The following is a 22,304-nucleotide window of genomic DNA, read 5'->3' as shown; positions in this document are numbered from 1 at the left end:
TCTCCTCCCTCTCCTCCCTCCTCTCTCCCTCCCTCCCTCCCTCCCTCCCCCTCCCTCCCTCCCTCCCTCCCTCCCTCCCTCCCAGAGATCCTGATGGAGAAGGTGGTACTCCTGGTCTTGGGTTATGTCTGGGTCTTGGGCAGTTGTGGCTAATGCAGAGCCCTACTCAGTCAGTTAGGAGTTGGAAGCCAAGGCAAGTGAACCAGCTCATGGGTCTTAGAGAACTGTTCAAGGTTCAGAGTCTGATCCTTAGAGAGGGGATGGGAATTTGCTGAGACCATACTCACCTGCAAGGGACAACCAGGATAACTGTCATGCATGTCAGGACAGTGCAGTTGAGAATTGGAACAAAGGCAAACCTGTTGTTGGTCAGGCTGGCAAAAAAAAAAAAGAAAAACCCAAGTCTATGAATCAAGGTCCTGAACTGCTGGAAGAATTCTCCAGACCTCCTCCCTTAAAGCCTTCTAACTTCCTATTTACATACAATTATAACAAGTCTGCTCCTCTGATCTCCCCTGTCATGACAGGCTAAACTATAATGATATATGTATAATATGAAACTCCATAAATACTGATGACATCTTTTAAGCTATGCCTCATCCGACAGCAAAGAAAATTGAGGCTTATGGAAATGGGGGCTTACTTAACATTGCATGATCTGGCAATTAGGCAGCAGTTTCCTGGTTTCAGAATCTTTGCCTTAGACTTGGGGTCTAAGGGATTTGAAAATCCCATAGTTTATTGCATTAAGGAGTGGCAGATGCATTTCCTCTTGCGTTCCAATTTTGCATTTATTCATTTTCATTTCCCTCTCCTCTTCCTCCTTCATCTCCTTCTTCCCCTTCTGTCATACCCCATACTGCCACACTGGTGATGCTCCAGGAATCATCAATTGTGCCAGGATTCAACCCAGGATTGCGATAGATGCTAGATAGGTAGGTGCCTTATCCTTTCTATAATTTTTCTGGCTCCAATTTTGCATTTTTTATAAAAATGATGATTGCTTGGGATGTTGTACTGGGGAGGCCTTTTAAATGTCTGGTTGCAGGCAGGTAGTAATAAACTCAGGGATCAGTTAGTAATGTCTGCTTTGACTCCTGGAGGGGGTGTGGTTGTACTGAGGCCACAAATATGCCCTCTTTGATAAAATATAAATTATTTATCTGTCAGGTCTTGACACAGTTTCAAAGAATGGAAGTGACTTAACATGACTCTAGAGTGTCACTGGAACAGAGATTTAATTGCCCTCTTCCTGGGTGTGGGAGCAGCACAGAATTTAGGAATTTAGGGAAAGAGACTTGGGCTCTTAGACAGCTGCTCAACTTTGGAAGGAATAGTAAACAAATTTTGGCAGCTGAAACATTTAGGGAGAAACTTTCGTCACTGACAATGAACAGCAGCAGAGAAATGTGCCGTCGAGGCAGGGTAGAGATTGGGGTGTAGGTAGTGAGTTAGTGTAAGAAACTAACCATCCTCTCCAGAAGGAGGGTCATGCATCATTTTTAGTCAAGGATGGGGTTTGTAGTTTTAAGTGTTTGGTGCTCATCCAATCCTTATCCTTCCATTCTATGTCATTATTCCTTCACTCAGAGACATTTAGAAGGTAGAGGGTGCCTTGTTTGTACTAGGTATAAGGCTAAATGAGGCTACACCAATAGTTCGAAGACATCAGAGCTTTTCTGGGGGCACTTGCTACTGACTAGAGAGGGAAGCACCCTGTGCACCAGAAAAGTGCTCTGAGGGGCGAAACCCAGTTATTTGCATTGCTTTTCTGAAAATATCACCGATCTGGTCTGAGTCTGCTCCTGCTCTACCAAGTAGGTGGAGTGAGATCAAAAAGCCACACTTGGAGTTCTGTTGCCACTTAATGGTCTCCAAGGCATGAGCCTCTCTTGGCACTGGGAGCTAACATGCACCAAGGCTCACTTGCTTTCATCGGGTTCAAGCCATTTCCTCCTGGAACATTCACTAACAACTCTTTCACTTCCCATCTGGCTGTGGGTCTCACTATGGGTACCACCGCTTGTGAGAAGTTTTCCCTACTTTTACTCACTCCCCCAAACAGCATATACTGGTCTTTGTTGGCACCTTTCTCCCTCAGGATTACATCCCACTGGTCCTAGCATTCTTTTTATTGATTGATCATCTTGTTGGTGGGTTCCCCCTCTTTTCTTAGGTCAGTGTTTTGGTGGGCCTTACCCCCACTTATTTTTTTGTTCTCAGAGTCAAGCCAAGTTCTGGCTTATAGTTGTCAACATGTGAAGTATGAGTGAATAAAGGAAATGGAGCCATATGGAGCAGAAGCTTCTGGAAGGCTGATTTGTCTGGACTTAGCATTAGAGTTGCAGATCTCTCTGAGGGTTGATGACACTTAGATGCATATTATAACCTTTTCCTTAGAAGCTGGGGGACTCTAGTACCCCCTTTCCTTCTCTGGTTATCATTACCAACATTAGCAATCATCTGCCCACTGCCAACTGTTGCCTTTTGTTTGTTTGTTTGTTTTGGGGCCATTTCTGGTGGTGCTCAGAAGTTACTCCCTGCTCTGCACTCAGAAATCACTCCTGGCAGGCTCTGGGGACCACATGGAATGTCAGGAATCGAACTTGGATCTGTCCTGGTCAGCCACAAGCAAGGCAAATGCCCTACCACTGTGCTATCTCTTCATCCCCAAGTGTTGCCTTCTTTTTTTCTTATTAATATCTTTATATAAACACCTAGATTACAAATATGATTGTAGTTGGGTTACAGTCAAGTAAAGAATACCCCCCCTTCACCAGTGCAACATTCCATCACCAATGTCCCAAATCTCCCTTCTTCCCACCCCACCCCTGCCTGTACTTGAGACAGGCTTTCTATTTCCCTCATTTATTCACTTTGTTATGATAGTTCTCAAAGTAGTTATTTCTCTAACTGCACTCATCACTCTTTGTGGTGAGCTTCATGTCATAAACTGGACCTTCCAGCCCTCTTCTCTTTTCTCTCTGAGAATTTTTGTAAGGATGTCTTTTATTTTTCTTAAAACCCATAGATGAGTGAGACTATTCTGCATCTATCACTTTCCCTCTGACTTATTTCACTCAGCTAATAGATTCCATGTACTTCCATATCTAGGAAAATTTCATGACTTCATCTCTCCTGACAGCTGCATAATATTCCATTGTGTATATGTACCACAGTTTCTTTAGCCATTCATCTGTTGAAGGGCATCTTGGTTGTTTCCAGAGTCTGGCTATTATAAATAGTTCTGCAATGAAGTGTTGCCTTCTTAAGAAATCATTGAGTGGCTGGAGAGGTGGCACTAGCCGTAAGGCATCTCTGCCTTGTAAAAGCTAGTCTAGGATGGACTTTGGTTCAATCCCCCAGCATCCCATATGTTCCCCCACCCAACCCAGCAGAGATTTCTGAGTGCATAGCCAGGAATAATCCCTGAGCTTCAATGGGTGTGGCCTCCCCAATCATTGAGTGAAAAGCAACAGCCCAGAACTCAAAATCTGATGCTTGGTGTGACATCAAGTTAGGGTGTTTGTTCTGGCAATTATCAGGGTTTCCAAATATTAGAAGGGCCCGAGGATGTGAAAGCATTGAATGGCGTGAGAGAGGAAGGGGTGGATGTAGGGCTTGGTGCAAAGAATTCATATATGAATCAACCTGGAATCAGGTCTCCCAGCAAATGTGTTTCTGCCCTGACCTGACTTTCCCAGTTCCTGGTTAGAAAGAAACCAGTTCCCAGGAGTTCTGATTTAATTAGCTTGTGATATTGCTTATTGATCAGGGCTGCTAGGTGAGGGAGGGTGATTTGTGCATTGCCCTCTTGCTTATGGAAAGGAAAAGTGGGCATGGTCTGTGTATTTAGTTCCAGATGGGGAACTTCATATTCTCTGAGACCTTTTATCCTGCGGTTATTGCGAGTGGACCTGGGGAGTCACAGTCAGCTTGGGATCCACTTGGGGGTTCTTCTCTCTTTTATTCATCCTATTTTTCTGATAGCCTCAATCACCTCCTCTTCCATCCTCCTCTCTTATCCCTTGACTTTCCTCTCTTCTGCTTCTCCCTTTGTTCAATCTACCATCCCATTCTCCCTCTCTTTCTGTCTCTATCTTATTCTGCTTTGCTCTCTTCCTGATTTTACCCTTTCTCTTTCTCAAACTAGCATCATGGGGGTATCAGACTAGCATCATGGGAGATAATGACATCCCTACCCCTACCAAACAAGATAAACCCTAGGAACATTCTTCCTTTGCCTTCCACTAGAATTTTCTCAAATTTAAGAGATTCAGTATAAACTGAGCTAGGGGTCCCTGTTTGGGGGAAAGGATGAGGAACTTGGGAACCCAGGAGTTGGGATCTGTACCCATTACAGAGGGGCTTTTGAAGAATGACAAAGACATCATGGGAAATTTGAGACGCTGAGAAGGTGCACAGTGTGGAACTGTGCAGAACTATGTTGCATCCAAAGGTTTATAATATGAACATAAATTCCTGTGTCCAGAGACTATGATAAACTAATGTCTTATCTTGGATTTACCTCCTGTTAAAAAGTTTTAGAGGTTCTTAGAGATTCTTTCAATGTTCTGTTCTCTGAGGTGCCCCTTCCTAAGGGAAAGCATGGTATAGTTTTTCTCGTCTGTGTGAAATATAAGATGCTGGGACAGTTCTCAGCCACCAGTCCCTTTGATTCTGTCTCTGGTTATATTCAGACGAGGGTGTCTTAAGATAAAAATTTAATCAGTGAACTCACTCTTGGAAAACCTTTACTGGCTGTGGCTCTATCAACTGGTAACTGAACCTTCCTACCTTTGTCAAAACTCTCCTTAGATCAAGACCAGGAGGCCTGGGCCCAGGTTGGAGCAACAGAGCATAGGGGAATTGGTCAGGATAATATTAATGGAATATAAGGATTCTGGAACCTACTTGGAACATGTGTGTATGTTTATTGGGCTAGATTTTGTCTAACATAAAATGAACCATTATAATATGGACAAGCCCATGTCATTTGAAGGGGTATGCCCTTCACCTACATCTAATTCCCACAGACTGTCATTTCCTGAAAGATACCCTCAGTCATGAAAGCAGTAACTCCCCAGCCTTAACCCACCTCCCATTGGTTTTCTGTTTTCATGAAATCTTTACCTCAGTGTTCCACAGAAACAATATACAGCCTTTGGATCAGTTTTCCTTTTATGGGCCAAGGCTCAGTCATATCATGGCCTTGAACATTCTATCATTCTTCCAGGCAGCTGAATCTGATTTCCTATGTGTGTACTGAGACCATTCTATGCATCCTTTCATGGGATTATTGATGGTGATTTCTTGCTTTCCTTTGAGTACAAGGTGAAGTTTAGTTAAATTGTGCTGTGGGAGCTATGCTGAAGTTAGAACTTCAACCCGATATGAGGGCCAGAATTAGCCCAGGGGTAAAGGCACAGACCTTGCATACGCTAAGGCTGGTTTGATCCCTAGTACCACATGGTCTTCTGAGTATTACTGGGTGTAGCCCTAAAGGTCCCCAGTTACTGCATAGATGGTCCCCAAAATACATGGAACCATAGGGCTTAATCAGCATCATACTCTTGGACTCCTGGCTTGAACTACAGAACCAGTTGCTAGTTGCCTGAGCTCTGCTTGGAAGATTATGCCTTGTCTTCCTAATTGGTATAAAATGGTGAGTCAATTGGATAGAGTCCTCAACTGCAAGTTAGGAGTTTTGAACTTTGCTAATGATTAGATTGTGTGACTTTAGGAATTTACTGTGTGAGCTTGGGAATCATTCTTCCCCTTTTTGAGTCTCTGTGTTCCTTTCTACAAATGGTAACTGTGTTCTAATTGCTTTGTACTATGATGCTCTACAATTATAAACATTATAACCTTGCAGTAGCTTTGCTTTATTGAGAGGAAAATCCTTAGGAACATCAGATACCTGTTGAACCATTCAGACTGCCTTTCATGCATTGGGTTTGGGGGAGATGGAGATAAAGGGCCCAGGCTTATTCATTTGTAACACCTGGATGCAAGAGTTGACCCAGGCTTCCATGAACTACACCAAAAATATAATGGAGCCACTCTTTCTGCAGCCTCTCCTGCCCAACTCTTAGGATAGGAATAAGTCATGCCTGATTTCAAAATCAATATACTGGACTCTTCTGCCTGTTGCCTGGTTCTTTGCTTTCCAGGTAAGAAGCACCACTGAATTCTTAGCAATAGCCACAAATACTCTAGATCTGCATTTCTTCTTTGATAGCAAGGTATGTTTGGGTAAACTAAAAATTCCCACAGTTATTTTTCTGTTTGTTTGTTAAAACAGAGCAATTGGTAAATAAGATCTAATTGGAAATCAGATAACACCATTGTCAACACCAGGGCTGACAGTTACTTCATGAATAGCAGTGGAGAAAAGGGAGAACAGCTTAGCTTTTAGGGGCAATTTGGTGAATTGGCTTCCTCAGTTTGGGAATCTGGCCTGAAGGATGGGCCTCTGGGGAAAGATCTCCCAGCTAGCTGTTGTCTGTGGCCAAACAGGAGCCCACCATACACTTTCTGGATGCTCTGGGGACAAAGATTGTTTTCTGAGACAAGTATGAAAGGTCATGTAAGGTGTTAGAGTAATGTCTCAGGAGGGACAGAACCAGGTTGTAGTGCTCATTTTGCTAAATGGCATCTCTCCAGTGTTAACTCAGAGCTTTTCCCACAGAGGAAATTCAATCAATGTGAATTCCCTGAAGGCAGGAAGCCAGAATGTGGCAAATGTAGGTTTAAATCCAGGCAAGCTTAGAACAGACATCTGGGCTTTCTGCCCAGTATGATCTTCCCAGTCCTCCATGAGTCACATGGTCCTGATATGGACACAGGCTTAGCCATTTCCTGTACTTGGTCATGAGCTGCATACGGAGTTTTATCTTCATCTTCCATATTTGATCTCAAATATATGAATAATCAATAGGAGATGCTCAACACGTGCTTAAGTTAGTGCCAATTCCAGGGCCATGCCTTGAGCCAGAAAGTTAGTAAGAATTTCATGTTTGTGGGCAGGTGGAAATGTCCCTGTCAATGCCATGCAACTCAAGAAAATGAAGCAAATCAAAAAGTACATTTAAGAATGTTGTCACTCAAGATAGATTACTGAAGGCCAGTCCTAATTGGGGTGAGCACTCTGTGCCCCCATTTCAGATTAGTGGACTGAAACTCAGGAGTGTTTTCTTAGAAGGTTCTAGGAAACAGATTTGAAGAAGAGTGACAAGTGAACATTGGATGATTAGGCATGCTCTTGGAGAGATGCAGTGGAAGGAAGGAAGGAAGGTAAGAAGGAAGGAAGGAAGGTAAGAAGGAAGGAAGGAAGGAAGGAAGGAAGGAAGGAAGGAAGGAAGGAAAGAAGGAAGGATGGAAGGAAGGAAGGAAGGAAGGAAGGAAGGAAGGAAGGAAGGAAGGAAGGAAGGAAGGAAGGAAGGAAGGAAGGAAGGAAGGAAGAGATGTGTGTGTGGTTTCCCCACTTGGCACTTTGGCATCTTTCTGTATTAAATGGGCTAGTTCTTTGTGAATATAAAAAGGATAACAAACATAATACTAAGGTTAATGTCATTTCTTTTTTTTCTTTCTTGTCCCAGCAACTCTAGAGTAAAGCAATCCAGGCCCTTCTCATCTGTGCTTTGTGCTTGTGGGATCCTTTGATTCAAAGTCAAAGCTGCATTCACCAGTTTCTAATACAGATCATTTTCTAATCCTCAAGAGAGGCCAAGGTTTTGTTGATTTAAGAACTCAGTGTGCCTGTCACCTCCATGGCATTATACATTCTGAAAAGTTCCTCCCAGTCCAGCCATTAATCACCCTCTGTAATTAAATAACACAACAATCTGTAATTAGGGCATTGATTTGTTGGTTTAATTGTTTACTCCTTGGTGCTTCCTCTAGCCTGGGAGCTTCATGAGGGCAAGGACTATGTTCATTTTTATTCATATTGGTTGGTGTTTCCTGCCCTGGTGCACAACACATAGAAGATTCTCCACAAATGTTGGTCGGATAAAAAAATGAGTATGAATGGGAATTCACCTTCCAGTATCTTTAAGCTATTGCACTACATGTAAGAGAGAATTTGGCATTCAGCAAGGAAAGTTGGTAATAAATAAGTTTTTGGCACACTAACTATGCTGTATATCTTAGATAGTATTTAATACTAGTGAATGCTGATGGCTAAAATGATGAGGATGATGGTGATGAATATGGCCCTTGTGCTAGTGCTAATGTGAAAGTAATGATGGTTTTAGCCTGGACCTGGGTTCTGCAGAGAAGACTCCCACTTGCCCTGGAGTAAGGATTGCCAATATTCTATGGACCATTTTTCTACTACTTCATTATGGTCTCTCTTCAGCATTTACAAGACCAGTCATTGCCTCATTGGCATAGTCCAGCTGTCTTCAGTACAGAAGTCTATGCCCCATGATAGCAAGCTGGACTATTGTCTGTCTTCATCATGGGGGTAGCCACCATGCCTAGGTAAATGGCCAGAAAGAGAAATAGGCATTTAATAAACATTAATGGAATATTGTGTTGGACACATGGATGACTGGGAGATGCCCAGATGAATTCTGACTTTCTCAGTATCAGACAGGAGATGCCACTTCCCATTTCTGGTTTTCTGAGTTGCCGAGTGTCAGGCCTGATAAATGACCATCTTGGTGGGAAGACACCAGCCCCACCTTCACTGCCTGAGCTGATGCTGACGCCTCCTGCCAAAAGCAAATGTGGGGAACCAACCCACCCCCTAAAGGGTCAGGTGGGAATGGGCATCCAGTCCAGGCAGTTTCTGGAAAAATAGGCATGTTCTCTCATAGCTTTCTGCTTGTGAGATTTGTTGTCACCCTTTTGTAAAGATGCCTGAAAAAGTGTAAAACCACATTTCCCGGATCTGGGGATGCAATCGTTTGTGCAATTATAACCCGACACATCGCAGAAGTCAGATTTCTGCTTGCTGCCTGCATAATTCATCACTCATTCTCCTGACAGGACCCCAGACCTTTCCTATCGGGTAGACCAAAAAAATTTAAGTTTACATTCCTCGATTAAAAATTCAGAAGTTTAAGGGCAAGAAAATAAAGGATGTGAGTTGTATCATCATTAAATAGACAGAGATAAAGTGTTAGAAGAGTAAATGTGAACAAAAGAAGACAATGAGAAAGCACACCCACCCACACACCCAACAACCTTTCTGGAAAATTGTCATTTCTTAGTTATAAGAATGTTTATAGAAACTTCATTAATTTCTTCTTGACAATGGTCAAAATTAGGGATTCTGGATGAAGGGAAAATGCAAAACTCTGGCATCAGAGGACATTGCTAGTTCTCCTTTCTTCCCTCTGCCCTTCCTTTTTTCTCTTCCTCCCTCATTTTTTCTCTCCATCTTTCCTTCTTCTTTATCTCTATCCTCCCTTTCCTTACTTTCCCTTTCCTCCATTCATTCCTCCATTCATTTTATACTTCCTTTCTTCCACATTTTTTGGTTTACATCCACTTGATGCTCAGGGGTTCCTCCTAGCTATGCGCTCAGAAAACGCTCCTGGCTTGGTGGGACCATATGGGATGCCAGGGATTGAGCCGTGGTTTGTCTTAGGCTAGCGTTTGCAAGGTAGATGCCTTACTCCTACCACCACCACTCCAGCCCCTTTCCAAATTTTTATTTGTGCCCTCTTACAATCCAGATTGCCAAGGCTGAGCTTGTGAAGTGGAATGATTGAAATAGAGTCCTGTAGTGATGACAGGGTTTTGCAGCTCTTTAAATAAAGACAACTACAGTTCAGGGTGATCTTGATGAAGAGAAAGCAGAGCGAGTTGTGAGTGCCAGCAGAGACCACCTTCTGCCAGGGAATGGTCAAGGAAGCTTCAGATACAGCTTAAAACATGATTATGGAAAGGATTAGGAAAAGGATGGGCAAACATTTCCTGGGAACCAACACTGATAAGTAAGCTTGTCTTTGTCAATGCAGTTTGGTTGAGACACAGTCATATTTGTGCATTTACTTGTTGGTTATGACTGCTTTCTTACTTAGTAGTTGTGCCTAAAGTTTACTTGAAGTCTGAACTATTTTCTCTTGAATCTTGTACGAAACTTTTTATGCCTCATTCCAGAAAGCAGTAGAGCAATGATATGGGAAGAACCTGGGTTTCATGGATTTGGAATTCTCTAAGGGATGGCAATTCTTTGGGAGAGAAGTAAACAGAGTTTTGGAACTTAGAGTAGGGGACTAAATCAGGAAAATCTAGCAGCTGACTGGGTCAAATGTGAAAGAAAATGAAAGATCATGCGGGGCCAGCACAAGTGAAGGAAGGGAATAAGGAGCAGCATAGAAAAGATGCTGAGCTTGGATGCACGCCATAGAGTTTGAGAGGTCCTTAGGTCCTTACAGAACTGAGTTGTCTAATTTTGTTTTTGTTTTTGGGCCACACCCAGCAGTGCTCAGGTGTTACTCCTGGCTCTGCAATTAGAAATTGCTCCTGGCAGGCTCGGGGGACCATATGGGATCCTGGGAATTAAACCTGAGTTCATCCCAGGTTGACTGCGTACAAGGCAAATGCTTGCCACTGTGTTATCACTCTGGCTCCCATCCAACTTTTTCTTATTGATTATCAGGTGTTATTTATATATTCTAATTGTGAGTCCTTGGTTGAATGTACTTTTGGAAAGTTCTATCCCACTCTGTCGGTGGGAGTGACTTTCTCACATTTGACATATAGCTTCTTACATTTTCTTTTCTTTATTTTTGCTTTTTTGGGGGTCATACCCTGTATTGTTCAGGGAGGAGAGAATCTACCTCTTTCCCTCTGCTAAATAGTTGAACATTGGTGGTACTTGGGGGACCATGTAGTTTAGGGAATAGAACCCAAGGCCTCCTATAAGCTCTCTAGCCCAGTGGACTCTCTCCAGACCCAGTCTTTATTTAATATAGTAATTCAATATTTTATTCTTAAGACAAGAGAGAATAACCAGCCTCTCTTATGACAGACCCATTTGAATGCAGAAACAATTTTGCTCTCCTTTCCAGTGAGGGTGGGGTTCAAGTACAGATGAGGAGGTGGTAAGATTAGGAATTTGGAGTAAAAAGACAACATGGATGTGGCATAAGTTTCAGAGTGCAGAAGTTTGGGGATGGTTGGGGATGGGAAGACTAGAGAAGATACTAGAGACTCATTACAGGAGTTTTCTAAAAGCATCCCAGTGTGGAATGTGGTATTCCTTCCTGAAGTCCAGAGGGGCAGAAGTCCATAAGGGCAGAATGAGTTGCACAGCCAGAATTTGTGTTGGAAAGTCCTTGGATGCAGGTGATGGTGTGAGGAGGAATGGATGGAGTGGATCTTGGGGGAGAGGGAGGGCGTGGTATACAGTATCACCTTCTATTCAGGGTTTACTTAAACTGCCAATGGGGCAGTGGGAAAATGTTTCCATGATTGACATCCTTGAGGATACAGGAACTTAGTTTGGTGCTTTTATTACACTTTTAGTAGAAGAACAGGAACAGGAGGGATCAAACCATCCATATATTCATCCCTGAGGACCATCTCAGAAGAGATGGCAAAAGGATGACCCTTGGCATCTCAGAAGAACATGGATTCCCAGAAGGGGAACAGGGTGGATGAATGAGAAGAATCAATGACTCTAAAGACCCAAGTGGGAGACCTGGGAGAACAGCCCTGCTCTACCTTGGCTCACTGCTTTGTCCTGGGATAAGAGTTCCTTGTTCCTCTTGGTAATCTCAGATTCCTCCAACAAAGGGGTGTGATGCTCAGAGGAGGCAAAATACAGAAAAATAATTTCATATTAGGAATTCCTATATGTAAATGGTTACTGGATTCCATACTATAGGAACTGGGGAAGTTAAGAACTGTATTTTACCTTCTAGCAATCATGCCAGGAATGAAGTGGATAAGGAATCAGTGTTGTTTACTTCAATGGGGATTGAAATGTATTCACAACCCACACTGCCTTCCTTCCTCAGTTCCTAGCACTTGATGGATCCTAGCATCAACCTTGCCACTCTGAGATCTAACATCTTTGACCCCAGATACTGTATCAACATCATATACATCATATAGTTTCACAGGTCATAGATTTTCTAATTTCTTTAAAAACATTGAAAGTGACTAACAAAAGAAAAATGAGATCTTGTTAGCATATTCTGGCCCTCGTCTTGGGGTGTGCTTTAAGACAGAAGGGTACCATGAGCATATGCATGGCAGGGGGACAATGGTGGAGAGCTCAAGGGCCTATGATACTATGTTGTATGTACCCACCAGCTCTGCTTCTGCAGATTGAGCCCCAATCTCTTGCCATGATGGCATTTGATCAATGTAGTTAATATGACCAGTAGTTGAATTTTGTTAAGGAGCCTTAATCTGGATGATCTGGGTGGGCCCCTGTGATCCAGTTAAAGAGCATAGGAACAGAACTGAAATCAGAGGAAAAAGCAATTCTGCATCAGATCAAATGTTTCCCAACTTCCCACTTGCCCTCCAGAGTCTGGGCTGGTCCCTCCAAGTCACTCAGACCAAGACATTGACATTCATCTTTTCATCTAAGTAGGTCCAGAGATATAAATCTAGATTATTTTGTTTGGGGGACAACATAGCAGTACTCATACCTTACTCCTGACACTGTGCTCAGGGAATCACTCCTATCATTGCTTAGGGGGCCCTATATGGTGTCAGAATTGAACCTGGGTGGGCTCTGCAAGGCAAGAGTCTTCACCTGTACTATCGCTTCAGCTCTCCAATCTAGATCTTTAGGTTAGTTGCCACAAGTTTTGTTTCTCTGAGAAACAGAGTGAGAATTTAGGTTAGTAGTAGTTTAGTTGTTAGCAGTAACAACAGAACCTCAGACTCACTTTCATTTCACTGCTGCCACACAATGTCCTTGTAAAGTCCTGAAAATGGCTGTATATGTTCTAGCTGTTAGATCTTGGCACTTTCTGTTCTTTCCTCCCAGGGGGCTGCTTCTGCCAATACATGAACATACTGTGCTTCTGAGTTTTTCTAGATCTCTGTTGATGTTTGTATGTATACATGTATGTTTGCATATATGCATGTATGTTTTGGGTACTCAGAAATTCTATGTGCCACTCCTGGTGGCACATTTGGACTAGTAGCTCAGTGCTAGGACATGACTAATCAGTTCTGTTGAAGAGCCAGGGACCTCCAGTGGCTCCCAGAGATACAATGTCCATCAGGACTACTCCTGAAGTGATCAGGGGCTTAGAGGACTAGACCCATAATGCATGAGTGTTACAATTCTGAGGACCAAATCTGGGTCAGAATGCATGCACGGCATCTCCTCACCCTGTATTATCCCTCTGCCTCTTCTCCCCTCGTCCCCCCAATAGTTATCTATTTCCATACCACTCTGGAAAAGCTCAACTTGATTTTAGACAAAAGTCTAAAATCATTAAAATACTTTCTTTAGATTACTTTTTGTTCTTATCATTTGGCATTGATAGTTAGTGTATCTCTTTTAGTTGTCCAAGAAGCTTGAAAGCAGGGTTCCTTTATTCCTTGCACGGTGCTTGGCACAGAAAGACTCTGGGCTTTGAATGATGATGGGTGTTGAGTGACATACTCAGGAAACATGAGCTCTACCAATCAATCCTCTTCCATGAGCCATGGACTCCCTGAGAGACACCATGGGTGGGAGGTGGGGTTGTAAGGGGCACTTGCAAAGAGACATTAGTGAGATACAGCTTGGGAGTATTTGACAATGCCCCCTTATCTCTGAGGATCCACGTAGCCTGGCCAAGTTGTTCATGAAGGAGTCCTTAAGATCCATCTCAACAACAAAAAAATAGCGACCATAGCCTCTCAATCACTCAGCAGATTTTGGAAGGAAAAACAGATATCAAAAACGAAAGTGCACAACAGTAATATATGATATCAGATCCGTCATTCTTTACAGCAACATGGACGATGGCGTTTGGGAAACAGCAGTTGCACCCAAAAGATAGACAGGCAGTTTTGACATGTCTTGCCAAAGAAGAATCACCCAGCCCACCCTCAACACCCCCCCCTTCCTGGCCCAATCGCAAGAAATGACAGAATTACAAACAAATCAATCAGGCAGAGAACAGAACCAGCAGAGACTCAGAGTTTGGGTGGGAATAAGAAGACAGAGAGCCAGGGGGCTAGGTAGGTATCAGCACAAGCTCAGTCATGGGCAAGTGGATGGCTGTCCAGCCTGGTATATCCCCGAAGAACTCACCTGGAATAACATGTCCTGTGATCTCTCCATGGTTCTGAATCCCCATGGCTCAGAGTTCTTTACCCCAGGAGAGAGGTAGTCATGAATAATGGTTGCCAGTTTATACTGTACCTTTGTGAGAGTGTATAGTGGATTTATTGTGATTTAATGAAGCCAGAGTAGAGCATAGAGCTCCAGAACTGAAGCACATACACCTACCAGGGCCTCTTATGGCATAAGAGGGGAGCAAATTATAAGGCATTGAGGAGTGGTGGGAATGATGGTCAAAGAAAGGGCACATGACCTTCCCTAGACTGCAGCTTCACCTCAGTTCCAGCTTTTTGTTTTAGTTGGTTTCGGGGACACTTTGCTCTGCTCAGGGCTTAATCCTGGTTCTGGGCACAGGCTGGGAGGGCATATGTTGTACCAGTGATCAAACCCAGGTTGGCAAAGTATTTGCGATTGGCAAATGCTCCCCTTGCAGTTCCAGACTTTGAATCTGTGCAAGAACAATGCACACAGATTGAATTAGTGCAAGAACAGTGCTCCCAATCAGAATTCGTGAGAAGGGTGGTATCTCCTGATTTGTCAATGCTGTTGGCTAATTTGACATTTTTTTTCCTCGATGAATCCATCTTCAGATGGGGATATCAAAATTCAGAGAGATTAAGGGACTGTGTAAAACAACTCAGAAATTGGCAGCATAAAGGGTCTAGTATGTTTGTTCCTAACTCCCAGTTCAGTGCCCTTGCCTGTACCCTGAGAAACCTCTCCTCTCTGATCCTTGAATGTAGGAAGCAAAGGTTAATGGATGGAGTATCGGGGTGGTGGAGATGTTAGAACTTAGCCACAAATTTTGCAAGAGCCGCATCCTTGTAGTTACTTCAGTGTTAACGCTGGTGACCTACAGTGCCAGGACGTGGTGAGAAAGGGCTAGGGTACAGGGCTAGGATGGGTTGGAAGGACAACTTTGCTTTTGCAAACTATCTTCTGAGTTTTCTAATAGGTTCTGTGCCTCCCTCTAGGGAGCCCCTTTAGACCCAGAGTCCAATTCCTCCCTTCCACATTCTTATGAACCTAATCAAGCTTCCAGAGAAGAGTAAGTTTGTCTCCTGATTGAAAATCTAGTGGTAGCAAATAGTCCTTAGAGACTCCTTGTGCCAGAAAAATCATACAGAGCTGGGAAGGAAATCAGTTGTGGTAGATCTGGGCTAGCCAGGAGAACCCCCCCCACCCCCAACACCCTCTTCAATCTCAGCTTCCTCCTCTCCTCCCACTCCCCAGTTTGGGGTCCCTGAACCTTTGTCCCTCCCAAACTGGATGAATCTCGTTCCCTAAGCAGTGCCGGGGACACAGTCTACATTAGGCGCATCAACAAGGCCATCTCAGAAAAGACCAAATAGGAAATAAGAGGCCCCATTGCCTAATGGGACTTATCAATTATGATCCAGGGCCATATTTCTTTGAGGGGTGATTGTTTCACGGAGTCTGACATCTCATATAGCTTTAAATTACTCACAACCGGGACGGCTTACAAGATAGCAGTAAAATCAGGAGAGGATTGGGCAATGTAATTATAGTATGGAAATGATGTTGATCACTCAAGCAGGGAACAGACCTTGAATCGAAAGCCCTGAGCTCTCCCCGCCCCCTGCCTCCCACGGCTCCCTGCAGAGCTGCACAGCTCACACACCTGGGAGCCAGAGTGGGCTGGGGGTGGGAGGCCTCGCTCCTGCCTGGACAGGGCACTGTGTTGTTGAAAGGGCTGGTGAGCACTGAAGGCTCAGGGTCAAGAGTAGATGACTGGGTCAGGGGCCAAAGGACAGGAAGGCAAACCGGAAATGACACTTTGTCCTCATTTATGGGAAGATCAGTTATCCAAGGGCTAGAATATATGACAGAAATGATTTTATGATCTGGGATCAAGTCTTTCTTCCTTTTTCCTTCCCTTCCTCCTTTTCTTCTATCCCTCCCTTACTTTTTTACTTCCCTCTTCCTTCCCTTATTCATTCCTCCCTCCCTCCCTTTCCTCTTATTTCCTTCCTTCTTTTCTTCCTTCCCTCCCTCTTTCTTCCTTATTTATTTCCTTCCTTATTTCCTTGCTTCTTTTCTTCCCTCCTTCCTCCCTTCTTCCCTTTCTTCCATATTTCCTTTCTTTTCTCCTCCCTCCCTTCCTTCATTCCTTTCTTCTTTCCTTTCTTCCTTTTTACCTCTTTCCTTCTTTCTTTTTCTCCCTCCCTCCTTCCTTCCATCTTCCCTTCTTAGCTCCCTCCCTTTCTCCCTTTCTTCTTTCCTTCTTTTTTACCTCCTTTCCTCCCTCCTTCTTTACTTCTTTTTTTCCTTCTTCCCTACCTCCCTTTATTCTTTCCTTCCTTCCTTTTTACCTCCTTCCCTCCTTTCTTCCCTCCCTTCTTCCTTCCATCTTCCCTTCTATCCTCCCTTCCTTTCTTTATCCCCTCCTTCCTTCCTTCCTCTTCTCTCCCTCTTTTTTCCTCTTCCCTTCCTCCTTTCATTTCTCCCTCCCTCCTCCTTCTCTACCTTTATACCTCTTTTCCTCCTTTATTATTCCCTCCCTCCTCTTTCTTTCCTCCTTCCTTCCTTCCTTCCTTCCTTCCTTCCTTCCTTCCTTCCTTCCTTCCTTCTTTCCTTCCTTCCTTCCTTCCATCCTTTCTTCCTTCTTTCCTCCTTCCCTCCCTCTCTTTGAGTTTCATGTTTATATTAGATACTACAGAAAGTTTAAAGATACAGAGATGAGGTATTTTAGCTGTTTAATGAGCATATGCTATGTGAGAACACTGTGCTGAAATCCAGAGAGAAAAGCCATATTGCTCACAGTATTTACTCAAATACTTACCAATGATCCATGAATTTGTAAGCCTGCTAAGTGCTCATCAAACCCATTGCTTCTTTTTTTCTGGAGCACATAGTTAATCTCTTTCTCAGACATCCCCCCTCCTACCTCTTGCAGTTTGATGAGACCACACTACTAAATTGTGATTGACAGGAAGATTTGGGTGACTCTAACCTACCCCATGAGTTCTCTGCCCATGTAGACTTGAATGCTCTTTTCCAGTTTTCAAAATAGTTGTTAACACTCCAGGTAGTCTTAGAGATGTTGGCAAGGGTAGAACTATCCATGCCCCTTTCCCTGCCCCCTACCCTCTACTGACCAGAATCTGCCTTGTTTCATTGGATCAGCAGATAGTCTTGTACTTCCTCTCACTGCAAACATGTGGGTTTGTTGGTCACAGTCATTAGCAAGGTACAGTATCAGGCCTCAGGGAACAAACATTTTCTGGGCTTTTGGTTGTTACTCTTTATGATCCAGGAAACATGTGGAATGCCAGGGACAAGGCGCACAATTAATTTATTCCAAAAGGAGGCTCTGGGACTTGGAACGATAGGAATAATAATCAACTAATTACTTCCACAAACATTCATTAGGTAACTAGTATGCCCCCACCTTGCAATTAAGCTTTGGGAACTCAAAGAATTACTCACATGTGGATTAAGTTTCTATTCACATGCTGAGTACTGGGTTAAGCATTTGGGAATGAAAGATGTAAAGATGTAAGTTCTTAATTCCAGAGGACCACTGCCCATGAGTGAGACTGACTGGTCAGTCATGACAGTACAGGGTGAAAATTATAAGACAAACTATTTTGGGGATTTGGGGCCAAACCTGGTAGCACTCAGGGATCACATCTGACTCTGTGCTCAGACAGACTACACGCCTGGCAGGCATGGGGGACCATATGGGAAGCCAGAGTTCGAACCCAGGTCCATCCCAGGTTGGCCACGTGCAAGGCAAATGCCCTACTGCTGTGCTATATAGTTCTGGGTCTTAGGACAAACTATTTTAGGGGATCATTTTTAGGTCACATCTGGTGATGCTCTGGGCTTCTTCTTGGTTCTGTGTTCAAGGTTTACTCAGGGCAGTACTTTGGAAATCATATGTGGTGCAGGGTATCAAATCAGGTTTGACCATGTGTAGGGCAAAGCATCTTAACTGTTTTGTTATTTTTCTGGCCCCAGCCACAGTACTTCTGGTGTCATTCCACAAGGACCACACACAAATGATTTCTGAGGCCCAGAAAGAGTACATAGGTAGGGTGCTTGCCTTGCATCTGACCAACGAGGGTTTAATGCCAGGACATTGGTCCCCCAAGCCTGACAAGAGTGATCCCTGAACACAGAGTCAAGAATAAGCCCTGAACTCTGCCAGATGTGGACCCTAAACAAACAAATCAATAGTTTCTGGTATCATGAGGGAAAGAGAACAAGTGAAGGCACAGAGCATGTCTATGCAGGAGCAGTCTATAAGGCAGAAGGAACAGAGCTTTGAAGGTTGAGCACAAGTTTCCTTGTGCCCAAAAGACTCTTGTATGCTGGTACTCAGGGAAGAATTGGGCCAACTGAGCTATAGCCTCCATCTCACCCAGGTGAATGGGATTGGAGCAGGGAGGGGATCTGAGACTGCACTTTCCTTCCATCTTGGATTGAATATGAAGAGTCACCTCTGCCTTAGAATTTTTCCACCTCCAAGGCAGAGAGTGTTTCTTTTTTAAGATTAGATGTTGAGCAACGGTGCATTTTCATGGCATCATCTGTGAATATTAGCCCCATTTTATGAGTGAGCAAACCAAAGACTAGAAAGATAGATGGTTCACTCATACAATTATCTGACCCTCCGGTTGACATTTCAACTCCCATGAAGGCACCTGCCTCCCTGGTCGATCAGGAAAGAGGTCCCAGACCCAATGAGGCAGAGTCTTTGAAACTTCTGGAGACTAATGGACTGCATCAGTGTCCAAGATCAAGAAGCATCCCCTTGAAAAGCTAACTGGAACTAACTTCGCCCTGAGCCTGTATGTGTGGCTGTGCATGCACAAGTGTGTGGGGAGTGAGGGGCATGTTTGGTAGGGGGAGGGGAAGGAGTTCCAGCTGAGCTGGGACCAGCCAGAGCTGTGCTGGGAAAGAATAAATCTCTCTGTGAGCCAGCATTAATACAAGCTTGGCAGGTTCTGGGCAGGCCCCTGGTTGATTATGCCAATGGACGTGAGGGAGGGAAAGATTGAGCTGCTGGGGGTGGCATGAATACACATTGCATAGGCTAATGCTCTGAAAATATATAGCATCCAGGACTCAGGCAGTTGAAGGCAGGGTAGAGGGAGGTGGCAAGGGTTAGCATCTGTTTGCAATCAGATGACTAGAAATCCCAACTCCTCATTGAGGCTCTGTGTATGAAGGGTTAGGTGCCTACTTTAACTGAGTGACAGAGAAAACAAATCTTTATTCCTCTTGGTATACATACCATGGACTGGGGAACACAGAACCAAGCCTACAGTCTTGGGAAAGCAAGCCTACAATATTGAGAACAGACCTAAGCAGACCTTCATGGTGTTGGCATGAGAGTTATTTGTAGCCATAAGTCTCTGGCTGCTGCCACTAGCTGTTGAAAGGGTAAAGACCAACAGTACAGAAAGTATCTTAGGGCAAAGAACAGCAAGTGGTGAGGGTGTCTACATGGCGGAAAAAGGAGGACTGGAAGGCTCTTTTGAAAGAGGTGACACTGGGATCCTGAGCTATGAGATGTATCTAAATCCATATGCATATTTCCAGCAGGGATTGGAGATCAGAGAAAGAAGTACATGTACACAGACATGAAAATCTTGAGGTAGGGGTGTGGGAATTATGAACAACAGAAAGGAGATCAGGGGGTCTGTAATCTCAAAAGAGAGGGGTTTGATGGATTTTAGATTTAGGCATAAACCAGGTCAGGCATGATAACCATGTGACTTATCATAAATTAATTATTGGATTCAATAATATTGAATGTCATCATTAATGATACTTTGAATGTTTGGGCTTTGTCATAAATCTATAAAGAGCCACTAGAGTTCCTGGAATAAGGGAGTTTCTGGAGCCTTGTCATTCTCTTTTCCCAAGGTGTTCAATGCCTTACTTCATCTTGGTGAAACTATTATAATTATTTTCACCAGAGAGGGAAACTATGTGCCTGAAGTTAACAAGAGGAGGATGATGCACTAGGTCTGTTTATTCCAGAGAGAGGGTCAAAGACTGAGCTTGAAGACACTGGCCCCATGGTTTCCTAGCTAAAAAGGAGAGTTTGGATTTCAAAATCAAAAGGAGGACCACCATCTTTGGAGGCAATGGAACATGAATGGGAATATTCAAATTTGAGTTGGGGAGCCAGGAGCAGACCTAGAAGTAAGGGTTTATTCTTGGAATAAGCAACCAGGATTTTGACTCAGCAATGAGTCAACATGAAGTTGTCTGAGGAGGTCAAAGATCTGCAGGAAGTCAGAGATTTCAACCAGAGCAAGAAGGTTCCAGAAGTGGCTGATAACTCTGGGCTATGGAAACCAAGAAGCTGCCTGGGTGTCTTCCTATAGGGGAATTCAAAAGGAAAAGTACATACCCCCAAATAAAATCTCAGCCTCTGCTGGGAAGGACTAATTCTCATCCATCTCTCCAGCTTATCTATCATGACCATGTTGCAGGCTCTGTGAAATCCTGAAAAAAAAACCCACCCCAAATCTTCATCTGGCCATTAAGAGAACTAATTCCTTCTGGGTACCTTACCCTGATCTGGGTACCAGAGAAGAGGGAGCTGGAGCCTGCTTTCATGGAGCTTAGAGTTGGGTCTGGAATTTTGCTCACAAACCTCTGTTATGTGTTAGGGAAACCAGATGTTCCATTTTTTACCCCCTTTTCAAACTTGCATCCATTCTGTGTATGTGAATGTGCAACAGACAGAGATGTTCCATTTTCCTAGCTAAGGCACCTAGTTCTTTACTCTCAGTGTTGGCAGTCAGGCCCCAACTTTCTCCTTTCTGGAGCCAGTCTGCTCATGCGTGGGGGAGGCACATCTATCCAAGAGAGAGTCTAATTCCAATAGAAATTCTCCTGGCTTTCTGTGGGGCGAGATTCATACTCCAGAGTGCCTGTAAGATCAAGCAAATCCCACCTCAGCTGAAACACATCCTTGTTTGGTTCCTTCTTCTCTGCTGTTCAGTCCCGGGTTCTTTACGAGTTTTCTTCTTCTTTTTTTTTTAACATTTTCCTAAAATGAATTTAATGTGTAAGGATCCAATAAGGACAGAGGGATGGGACCAAAGTGAGTGCCAACTGGCACTCAGGACATAAAATTCAAGGAGGCACATTCTCTGTGGAGTTAACCTTGTACTTATATAAGCCCAGCAGTGATTGTTTTTCTTAAATTTTGTATGTTGGGCATTTGGCTTGCCTCAGCTTCTTCCTGGCCCAGGTCCTAGCTTAAAAGTATCTTTCTAGGAAGCACATCTGAAGACCTTAAGTACCTGTATTGTTGGTAATCCAAAATTAGAAACATAAAGTTGGAGAGATTAAGACATTTATCTGAGGTTCCACAATGTGTAAATGGTAGCACTCAGACTGTTGGAAATTAAGGCTTTTGTATGCTTTCTCTATGAGTTTATTGCCTGCAGGACAGCATGTTTGTTATCTTGGGATCAAAGGCTCTGAATGTGAATCAAATTGAGAAGAGAAATCTCAGATCTTGAGAGAGAGAAAGAGAGAGAGAGAGTTCTAATGTTATTTGCGGCAACTCCTGCATCCCACATCTAAAACCCTGGCTCTAACATTTTCTGGATGAACTAACTAGTACCCAAACACTCATACATCCAAAACTCAGCCATTTACAACATGAAATTCGCTCCTCAAATCTCCCTGGAGGATGGTAGATAGAATCAGGATGTGAATGTCGAAAGCATCTTCTGACATTGGTCCTCTATAAGGTCCTGGAGGGCTGAGTGAGATTTGAGAGGGGCTGAGGGATGGTGTCACTGAGATGACTAGAATCATCTAGAAAGAGCTGAATTGGAAATTTCTAGATTGGATTCAGGCTCCAGAGGGATGGGGTCACCCTCCATGTCTTTGTTGTGATGGTGTGTATTGGTATAGGTTCTGTTTTTGGCACTCACCCCTGACCTCATGGGCACCTTGTCACAGACTGATTAGTCTTGACACAAAGAAGTCTTCTTGGGTCCCTTGAAAGGTGTGTACTGGGGTTGGAGAATGGGTAACAAAGGCC

This window comes from Suncus etruscus, chromosome 15 (genome assembly GCF_024139225.1).
Source record: "Suncus etruscus isolate mSunEtr1 chromosome 15, mSunEtr1.pri.cur, whole genome shotgun sequence".
Classification (NCBI taxonomy): domain Eukaryota; kingdom Metazoa; phylum Chordata; class Mammalia; order Eulipotyphla; family Soricidae; genus Suncus; species Suncus etruscus.
The sequence above is the reverse complement of the archived record's forward strand: the minus strand, read 5'-3'. Positions refer to the sequence as shown.